This window comes from Hydra vulgaris, chromosome 04 (assembly GCF_038396675.1).
Source record: "Hydra vulgaris chromosome 04, alternate assembly HydraT2T_AEP".
Taxonomy (NCBI): domain Eukaryota; kingdom Metazoa; phylum Cnidaria; class Hydrozoa; order Anthoathecata; family Hydridae; genus Hydra; species Hydra vulgaris.
Genome location: NC_088923.1, coordinates 17,774,456 through 17,786,520, shown reverse-complemented (window position 1 = coordinate 17,786,520; position 12,065 = coordinate 17,774,456).

Sequence of the window (12,065 nt, the reverse complement as noted above, 5' to 3'; positions counted from 1 at the left end):
TTTATTTCAGTCACATGAAAACACTAAAATACTTTTTAATAATATGACTGGTAAATTTAAAAAAATTTCATATTGGTTAAAAAAAATAGATTTTCTTTAAATACCAATAAATCAAAATGGGTACTTTTTTATCCAACTTCTAAAAAAAAATAAATTCAAAATATCTTGCCTTATTTTTTGACAGCACAACCTCATAAAGGGAAAAAATTACAAAATTCATTGGAGTCATGACAGATGAAAACTTATCTAAGACAAATTGATATGGTGAAAGACTACTACATCTTTGCAACTGCATTTGTGGAGTAGTCCAAGATCATCTGTACAATTTTATCCAAGATCATCTTTAGGAAGATGTAACTGCATCTGGGAGTTTTTCTTTAAGTCCAATAACATATGGTAGAATTTCTTTCAGATGTACTTACATCTGAAAAAAATCTTATATGTAACTACATCTGGTTAAAATAATGCATTATTATTTAATTATTTTTGCCTGAAGTAATTACATTTGAAAAAAATCCAGTAGTTATTCTTAATATAGTTGAAAAGGTGTAAACACATCTGTAGAGTCCACAAATGTAGTAGTACAATTGTAGTTCTTCTTAACATAATTAATAAGATGTAACTACATCTGTAAAATCCCCAGAAGTAATTGTGCAGATGTTTTTATTGTGGTGTGGAGGAATAGTGTAGCAAAATTTTGATTGTCGCAAATTTATATTGTCGCAAATTTGATTGTCGAAAATGTGAAAAAAGAATAGTGTCGCATATTGTCGCAAGATTGATTGTCGAGTAATAGAATAAGGAATAATGTCGCAAATAAATTTAATGAAAAGTGTCAAATATAGAAAAAGGAATAATGTCGCAAAAGAGTTTAATGGATAGTGTCGAAAACAAAAAAACGAAATAGTGTCGCAAATGAATCAAAAGAATAGTGTCGAAAATATAAAAAAGGAATTGTGTCGGATATGAACCTAAGGAATTAGTGTCGAAAATGAAAAAAACGGAACAATGTCGCAAATGAATCTAAGGAATAGTAATTACTATTTGCGACACTGTTCTGTATTTACTATTTGCGACACTATTCTGTTTTTACTATTTGCGACACTATTCTGTTTTTACTATTTGCGACACTATTCTGTTTTTACTATTTGCGACACTATTCCGATTTTACTATTTGCGACATTATTCCGTTTTCACTATTTGCAACACCAGACGCGGACGTACCATTATGGCAAAGGTAAGCGGCTGCCTGGGGCACCCAAATAGCAAGGGCCCCGGGCCCCCGCTAGTTATCTACACCCCTAACATTTCCCTTGCATTTTTAATGTACGTTTGAAATCAAAATAATTATAGTTACGATGAAAACTATCACAGCAAGCGCAATATAATGTAAGATCGATTTAATCCCCCCTCCCTCCCAAATGGACTATTCCGTACGTGATATCACCCAAAGAAACAGGAAGTGCTGTGTGCTTGCTTGAGCGGGAAGCGGGAGACAAGAAAAAAGAAAGATGAAGCGAGCATACGAAAGCGGAGCAGAAAAACGGAAAAAAGCGTGAAAAAAACAAAATCTATGTTTTTACACTACCAAAATTGACAACATATTTTAATGTGTCAACAACGTCGTCGATGGCTGATAATGACGGGCGGCTCATTGAAAGTGTGGAGGATAGAGAACTGGACAGCATACAGGAAAAATAAGTGAATGCCGAGGCAGTGGCGCTTCAAGACGAAGAGAAAAATTCACAAGATGAGGTATGATGATAGAAGGTATGATGATAGAAATTTTTAAATACATCAACATTACAGTTTATGTTGATGTATTTAAAAATTTTAGGAATTATTTATTAGATTAAGCTTAGGTAAAAGAGACACTCACTGACAGTAAATAGCTGAGACAATCACTATTTTCATGTTTTGTGTAGTGTATCAAAATATTAAAACGATATTCGGTCAGTAACTCATCTGACTTAAACGAGGAGAGATAGAGAAGATTTTGATATTTTACCTACTTTAGCTCCCAACCCTGCTTGTTTATTACATTTTTTAAATATTTCAAGTTAAGATTTATGGACCATACATTGAACAGGTCTAAAATAGTCTACAATGTTGTTCATGAAAATTATTTTTCTTAATCATTTTACAAAAATATTTGACTTTTAAAACTTCAACTATCATTGTTTCATTATTTCCCCCATATTACCTCCATTAATTGCAATACAAATTACAACTTGTAGCTTTCAGTATAATGCAAAAAAAATTTTTATGCTAACTTGTTTGCTTTTGAAAGAAATGTCATTGTTAGTTTAAAAAAACAGAATTAGGCTAGAAGTAGTAAATTTAATTATTATCTAAAATGTTAGAATTGTTAAATAAAATGTGGCATTTTTTGAGTCATTTTGTGTAAGTCTTAAGGTTTAAACAGAAGTCAAAACCTTCAGTCTTGATTATGGAGACTTGGATGACAAAGAGCCTTCACAGGCATGTAATAAATGTTATGGAACACACATTGAACATATCTAAAATATTCTACAATGTTGTTCATGAAAAGTATCTTTCTTAACCATTTTACAAAAATATTTGACGGTTAAAACTTCAACAATGTCTTCTTTTTCCTTTTAGCCTGGTGACGCTGTAAAAAGTCCCTTCACTGTCTGGTGGTCGTGTTTTGGCAGATGATCCAACACTGTGGCCAAAAGACTTGAATGACAAAGAACGATGCTCTAAAAGGCCCTGTTCAGCTAGACATCAATTTCCCTAGAAATCCAGATGGCCGCAGATTTACATCACATTATTATCACATGGTAATGAAAAACGGAGAGAAAAATACACGATCCTGGCTAATCTACAGTAGAGCAAACAACTCAGCTGTATGTTTTTAATGTAGACTGTTTGGAAATGGAAAAACCCAATAGAGTTCCAGTGGTTTCAGCGACTGGAAAAATATCCACGCGCATCTTAAGCAGCGCCAAAAGTTTGATGAACACATCACCAACATGAAAAAACGGCACACACTGAGTGACAGACTTCAAACAGACACAACCATTGATCATACAAGCAAAGGTCTAATAAAAGCTGAAGTTACAAGATGGAAAGAAATTTTAAAAAGATTAGTTGCTATTGTAACTCACCTTGCAGAGCGAAGTATTGCTTTTAAAAGTCACAGAGAAAAGTAGTATGAACACGGCAATGGCAATTTTTTGGGCCTAGCAGAATTGCTGGCCAAGTTTGACCCATTGATGAAGGAGCATCTGAGGAGAATCCAGGAGAAAGAAATCTCTGATACATAGCTGAGCAAGACCATCCAAAATGAGTTAATAGGAGTTAGTGCACAGAGTGTCACTGATATCATTGTAGAGAAAGTCAAAAGGCAAAATACTATGCTGTTATCATGGATGGAACACCAGATATGAGCCATGTTGAACAGCTCTCAGTAGTGTTACGCATTGTAAACTGTGAGCTCACAAAGGGAACGACAATCTATGAACATTTTGTGGGTTTTTTTGTGGCCGAGGACACTACTGGGAAAGGTCTGCTAAACCTTTTTCTAGGACACCACAATAAGCTGCATTTGGGCATCACTGACCTTCGTGGACAATCCTATGATAATGGAAGTAATATGCAAAGGAAACACCAGGGTGTTCAGAAGGAGTCTTAGAAGTTAACAACAAAACCCTGTGTGTGCTATGTGGAAGTCACATCCTAAACTTAGTGGTTGGTAATGCAGCCAAGTCTTTCTTGATATCCATCAACTTCTTTGGGTTAATGCAAAGGCTGTACACTTTGTTCAGCGGGTCTGTTCATCGGTGAACGATTCTCCAGCAGCATGTACAAAGATTTTCTATCAAGACTTTTTCCACAACAAGATGGGAGTGTCGGGTAGAGGCTGTGAAAGCAGTATGTTATCAGCTCGCATACATTGTGAAAGCTCTAACTGCTTTGAAAGAGTATGCACAGGAGAAAAAAGATGCAGAGTGTGCATCAAGTGCTAACAGTCTCTGCAAGGACATGACAAAAATGGCTTTCTTGGTGAGTACCATTGTTTGGTATAATGTGTTGTATCACATAAACAGAGTCAGTAAGATCTTGCAGAGCCCCAATGTATCAATTGAAACAGTAAGAAGAGAGATACTGTCTGTATCAAAATATCTTGAAGATTTCAGAGAGAATTGATTTAATACTGCAAAAACTGATGCTAAGGAGATTGCAGAAACACCTGAGGTGGAGATGAGCTGGCCTGAGGAGCGACAGAAAAAGGCAAAGAGGCAGTTTGAGTATGAAGGGAGAGAGGAAACACTTTCAACTCCAGAGGAGCGCTTCACATTAAGGGAGAGATTTTCTCACCTACAGGGCTTCTTTGACTTGTATGGATTCCTTTACTCCACTAAGTCACTGAGAAACACAGTTCAGGATAGAAAACTGGGTGAATGCTGCCACATACTGGAGGAGGCTGTGGGAGATGTTGATGCAGAAGACCTGAAAATGGAAGTAATGGGGGCTGTCAGATCCTTTCTCTCACAGATCTTAACACCATTTGAGATTTTAGATTATATATATCAACAGAATGTGCTTGACTTGTGTCTAAATTTAAGTATAGCTCAAAGACTGCTACTCACCCTCCCTGTAACTGTAGCTTCAGGTGAAAGAAGTTTCTCAGTACTTAAACGACTAAAAACATAGCTGAGGTTCACCATGTTACAGGACAGGCTGTCTTCCCTTTCTGTCATTGCCATTGAACATGAGGTTAGGAAAACAATAGACCAAAGCCCGCATGGTTAAGTTCAGCAAGTGATGTCAACTGTGCCAGCTAGCTCAAAAGTGAGAATATTGTTAAAGTTGAATAACTAAATACAGTATTACTAAAAAGATACACTTGAAACAAACAAACAAAAAAGATCTTAAAGGGAATATAATGAAGAAACGAAGAGGAGTACAGTTACAAACGCATAGAGAATGAATTAAGGAAAGGACGAGAAAAAAAGGGATAAAGAGAAGAATACACCCACATCCCAAGGAAAGAGGAATAAAAGAGGAGACAGAAATAGGGAGCCTAGAAGAGAGAAAAAGAGTAAAGGTAGTACTTTGTAAATCAGTAAATTATATCAATGTACACCTTTTATATTTAACCTGTTGTGTCTCATGTGATTATTTTTCTTCAGTAAAACAAGACAGAAGACAACTTATAAGCAGAGATCCAGCTTAATAATCAAGGTAATTCATGATTACATAATGCTGTAAAAACACACTGCAGGTAAGTGAGTTTATTTCCTCCTACATTAACATATTTGTTGTGTTTTTTTTTAGATGAAGTCTTTAACCACACGTCACTAAAGACCAGTAACAAGACAGAAGATAACTTTCACAGAAGTCCCGCTAAATAATTAAGGTAATTCCTGATCACCTAATGCTGTAAAAGCACAGTACAGTACAGTACAGTAAGTTTATTTCCTCCAACATTTTTTTTTTCAGATGCAGTTTTTAACCACACATAACAGAAAACCAGTAAGCACAAATGGTTATCCATACAAACCTCACAATTAATCTCTGCCAACTCCCTGAACCAGGGGTATTTAACTGGCAGCCCGCATGCTTCACACAGTCCGCAAGGTCTGGCCCACCAGACCGGGTTGGATTAGGCCCGCAGGCTGCCAGATAAAAACCCCTAGTTTAGAGAGTTGACAGAGATTAATCATTCATCTCTTAAGCACAAACTACCAGTTTTATACTTTATTAATATAAGTTATTATAAAAAGTTAAAGTTCTAAAGTTAAAATCAGCCATAAATGGTTAATTTTGAATTGATTAAGCCTCCTATATGGGTAGTGAAACATCTTCTGCTTCAGTCCAGTTGTTTGTTTTTTTAATTACTATTTTTTTGTTTGTTTTGTTTTGTTTTTCCACATTTTGGGATTTAATATGACCTGGATGACTAAGAATCTTCAACAACCTCTAACTGTAATAATGAGCAGCAAATAAATAAAGCATCATAAGCAACTCCAACAACCGTAATTGGTTCTCCATAATCGAAAATAAAAATGACTGTACATTTATTCAATTTGACATTAATGATTTTTACCCCTCAATAACCGCAGATATTTTAGATAAGACTATTGAATTTGCAAAAAGCCACACAGTTATTCCTGATGACACAATCCGTATAATAAAACATTGTAGAAAAACCTTACTTTATTTTAATAAGGAAACTTGGAAAAAGAAAAACATACATGACTGCTTTGATGTAACAATGGGCAGTTATGACGGAGCAGAAATTTGTGAATTTGTTGGACTATATATTTTAGATTTGTTAAGTAAAATAATCAATATAAAAGAACTAGGCCTTTATCGCGACGATGGTTTAATAGTAATGCGTAGAAAATCTGGTCCACAGCTCGACAAAATTAGAAAAGACATTATAAAAATTTTAAAAAATATTGGCTTTCAAATCGAAATAAACATAAATTTAAAAATTGTGAATTTTCTTGATATCACATTTAACCTCTCTGAAAATTCATATAAGCCTTTCAAAAAACCAAACGATGAACTATTATATATTAACATTAACTCTAACCATCCACCCCAAGTTCTAAAACAAATCCCGATTTCAATTAATAACAGACTAAACCAAAACTCCTCAAATGAAAATGTATTCAATTCCTCTAAACGAACATTTGAAGATGCCCTAAAAAAAAGTGGTTTTGAAAATTTTGAACTAAATTGACCCTGAAAAAAAGAATACAAAAAAGCGAAATAGAACTAGAATTGTAATTTGGTTCAACCCCCCATATAGCAAAAATGTTTCTACTAACATAGGAAAAGTGTTTTTTAAATTAGTCGATAAGCATTTCCTGCGATCTAATAAATTACATAAAATTTTTAATCGAAATACAATTAAAGTTAGCTAGAATTGCACAAAAAATATGGAAAGAATTATGAAAGGTCACAATAAGGCTTTGTTAAACAAAAAAGAAATCCTAAATGAAAAAACTACAGAAAATTGTAATTGTAAACAAAAAATCAATTGTCCAATGAGTAGAAGTTGTTTATCAAATAATGTGGTATATAAATGTGTTGTTTCCTCTAAGAATGTACCTGATAAACAATATATTGGCATAACAGAGGGTTAATGGAAAAAACAAAAACAAAAATGTAAAAACCTACTTTTTTAATGATGTAGACGTTGGGTGCAATAGCCACTGGATGCAAAAGTATCTTTACTTTTTCGTCACACACACGGCCTTCTATAATAACAGGCCTTGACATCGCGCAAAATGCCGTAAAAACTGATGGCCGATTAAACTTTCACTTTTACTTATATTGATATATTTTTATATTAGGTAGGGTGTAATGGCAGTCTATGTTTTCTAATAATAATCTCTAGTAAAGACGGATATATAAAAAGAAAACCAAAAAATTGTTAAAAGATAATCATATTTTTCGTATTTCAAATTTCATTAAGAATATTTACGTAATATTAAATAGTATCAATAACAAGCATAACCATAACAAAGTATATATCTATATATTAGAAAGATAACTGTATTTTTAATTTTTTTTTGCTAAAAATGGTAACAATTAAAATCACCAACAACAAAAAACACCAACAAAAGTTGATTCAAGCAAAAAAAAAGTTTTATTAATATATCTCAACAGGGTAAATATTTACAAATCCAAACATAATGAGAGACATATAGGCTAATGAGGAAATAAAAAACATAACAAGTAAACAGCATAATAAATTACAAAACTAATTTTCACGTAAATTATGATAGCTTTAGTATTTTGGGAGGGGTAATTAGTGAGTAATTCTTTAGCAGAATATTAGAATATACTCTGCGTTGTTTTTTTGTGATTTTAAATTTATATTTAGCAGCAATGAACTGAAACTGAGTAACACAAAATGATATGCATATAGGGTCAGTAGCACCTTGAAACAAAAAAAGCAAAATATTGACCATTAGAAAAGAGCATCAGAAAGAATTTCAAGTCCGCCTCTGTTTAGGCTATACAGATAACTTCCATTTTTATAATAATAATCGGTAGAATCATCATAAATTTTTATTTTGCTTTTTTGCACATAGCCAGCTATGTAAACTACAGCCACTAATGTAGATTTATTAACTGAGTTTTCAAGATCATGTATATTATCCAGAAGTTCTTTTTATCAGTAGAAATATCTCTAAAACATATGTCACAAGTATGACCATCGATACCATCAACAGGAATGTCAAGTTGTAATATCAATTTGTATGTTGAATATTAATTTTTTCAATTACAGATTTAGCGTTTATAAAGTAAGTACCTCCAGATCCCTGTCGAAGCTTAGAAAAAGCTTTTTCAAGTGGATCTGTTGAAAACCAACCTAATAAGACATACTTTGCTCCATTACTCAACAAAGTTTCTACGAGATCAATAAAGCCATAACATGAATGCGCTATTGCATTGCTAGTATCTAGCGTAAGCTGTTTTACACGCTTACCTGTAGGTTTACAAATTTGACAGTTCAGTAATATCTCGTAACAATTGGAACTGTTGATCACCAACTGAGTGGATTTCTCCGCATAATTCATTTCTAAACCGAATGCCAGCACCAGGTGTTTTGACATTAACAACATTCGAAAAAAAATTATTTTTTCAATAAATACAGCAGTATTTTCAAAAATGTTCAAAAATTGAAGTTCGTCAGTCTTTTTTGTCAACCAATTGTTTCGTATAGATTTTAAGAGATGCACATAATCATACAATAAATATATACCTGATGTTGTTAACCATGGTTTACTATCAACTGTTTTAAACATTCCAAAAAATCTTTGATTTACACGGTTACCATCAGTAATTATTACCAATGTCTTACTAGTTTCAATACTATTTATCGTATCAACAATTTGTTGACATTGAGCAAACTGAAATTCAGAGGAAAGATTTGCAACAGGTTGAGCTCTACATATAATTTCTGGACCTCCAAAAAGACATTTAATCATAAATGATAAAATTGTTTTAGCTAACTTTTCAGGGTAGTTTACTGCTTGACCAAACAAAGCACCTCTTTGGTAAAGTAATGAAGCTTTGACATAGACCTCATCAATTAGTAGTATGGAAGTTCTTTTCAATAGATTTAAATTCATAAAAATACTATTTATGAAACTTAGGTCCTCCATTGAGCTTATTTTTGAAGTCAATCGTGTTAAAGTCCTTATACTTATATGCTCTACATATAATATCTGAAGTATAAAAAACTTCACTAACATTAACTTTTCTCATAGCATTAAGGTGTTCGAATAGAATATTTGACTGAAGCGAACTTTCTTTATTTTTTAAAAATCTAACTGCTTCAAATAAAGCTGATTTTGTTTTTATTAACTTTAATTTGTTTACAGCTAAAGATGAAATACTACAAGTCGTGCTATTATAGTTAGCCACAAATGAATAATCATTGAAAATTACTAAAATAAATAATGGAACACCAAGTTTGTACATTTTTGATTGCATGTGTAAACTTTTTTTATTAAGCTGGAAAACAATAACATCGTTATTATCACTTAACAAAGATTGAATATCGTCAAATATAATTTCATCCTACTTTAGAAAATCATTTAACTCATCTGGTAAAATGCTTCGAAAACCGCTTGAAGTTACAGTTTTTCTAACTTTACTTGCTGGTGTGGCTAAACAACTAGGCGGAATATTTTTAAAAACAGATGGTGGGTTTAAAGGTCGTTGCTTCCCATATTTGCTTTCAAAAGGTGCTTCATTTGGCCAATGCAGTTGACATACTGCTGTATAGTCTGTAACAATAAAACCAGTTCTTGGAATAGCTTCACTACATCTTTTTCTCTCCTCTAGATTCTTTGGGAATTTATAAATTGATATTTTTGTTGTAGTTGAGTATTAATATTTTTGCTGTAGTTGTAATTGATATTGTAGTTGTATAAATTGATATTTTTGTTGTAGTTGAGATAGTTTGACTTGCTAAGACACTGCATTTTAAAGGCATTTTAATTATTAAAAAAACTTATCGTTAGTTTAACAATATTATTACCTTACAATGTTAACGCCTTGAACCTTACAACGTTATCGTTTTGAAGTTGCGCTATCTAATTTATAAACCAATCAAATTTTAAAGATTTATTAAAAAAGCGCGAACACAAACTTTCGTCTAATGTTAAAAGATGAAAATTGTAAACACAGTATTAGGAATTGGCCTTCAGTTTAACAAATTTGTTGCGCGATGTCAAGGCCTGTTATTATAGAAGGCCGCGGTCACACATAATATAATATTCTGAAACTAATAAACAAACATCTAAATTTCTATAAGTAAATTTATTCTTTGATCATTGCCTTTATATCCTATCTTATTTTCATATCATAATCTATTATGGTATTATTTATATAACATGTCATAACAATATTATTAAATTTGTGATGTTCAAATATCATATGAACATTCTCTAACATGTTCATATGATATTTGAATATAGTTCTTGAGTATATTATCTGCAAACAATTGACTGATGCAAGTTCAAATGTTGTCAAAAACCAAGCATGCATGCATGGGACACTGCAGTGTCCCACAAAGAAATGCAGGTTTGAAAGTCAAATTTTCTTTATTAAAAAAAAATATTAAAATAGGGGGGAGATAGGGAGGTTTCTGTAACTTTTATGCTCCAAAACTTTTAACTTTAGATATAATAAGGTTCATAAAACTTAAGGTACTTACGAAGTACATTGAAGAACAAAAACAGGATATTTACAGAATCTTTTCAATTTTTAATCTGGAGTACCACAGTTTAATTGGGAATAAAGTCTCTGGGTCCAGTATTCAAAGTAATATGATCTAAAGTAGTATATAAATTAAATAAAATGCTTTAAAATGCATGCAATTATACATATAACTCCTGATAGTTAACTATATGTAAAACTAGTTATACATAAAGTTTATTATATAAACTTATTTTTTAAGGTTATGCTTGAACAAATTAGTACCAAATAATTCAAATTCAAGATTTAGTTCAAGTTCAAGTTCTTATTTGTTCATTGTTTTTTCACTATTTTATATTTATTTGTTCAAATTTGTTAACTAGTATTAATTCTTACTACAGTAAGAATATTTATCATTGTTGAACGTGATTTTATTAGTAACTTAATTTTACTTTTAACATATTTTGACAACACCCTTTACATTTTAAATGACGACAGCTTTACTTTTCTATTAATGTTAAATTTATTACGTTTCAATAACTCAGATTGAATTTTAACTGAATTATTGTAAGCTTTGTAAGGGTTTATTGTATATCAAATAGTGTTGTAAATAAAATAAAAATAATATATATATATATATATATATATATATATATATATATATATATATATACATATATATATATATATATATATATATATATATATGTATATATATATATATCGTATTTAGGCTATGGGATCATCCATAAATGATAGAGGGGCTGTGTGAGTTTTACAATAATTGACAATGGGGAGGGGATGTTGAGACCAAAATAATGTCAATTAAAAAATTGAATTAAAAAAAAAAGTAAAACATTTTATTTAAAAAACAATTTATGCTAGCTATGAGCAGGTTTTAGAGGTATTTCCACCAACAATGTGGTCAAAAAACTTCTTGCTTTTGTTGCTTAAAACTGTAGAGGATCATAGGAAAAACAATTTAAATTCAGAAATGAGCTTGCTTATCCAAAAGAACAACTTATGTTTATTTTTTTTACTTTTAGTACTGTTGAGAATAAATGTATAATTTAACCAGAAAAAAAATAACGGTATATGCATTTTTTATATTATATTAACAATTCATATATACCATCATAATATGATAACAAAAACTGACATCATTTTCAATTTGAGATGGCAAAAAATTGACTGAGTTTAATAAAGAGTGAAGGTGTTCAATAAACCGAGTCATCATCTGACATTATTATGCATAGATGACCCTATGATTTAGGTAAAATAAGTAATCAATTTGCCATATTTCTCTTTAGAAAGTGTAAGAAAAAAGCATTGTTATGCTGAGAACCTACCTATTGAGCAAGCTTTGACCA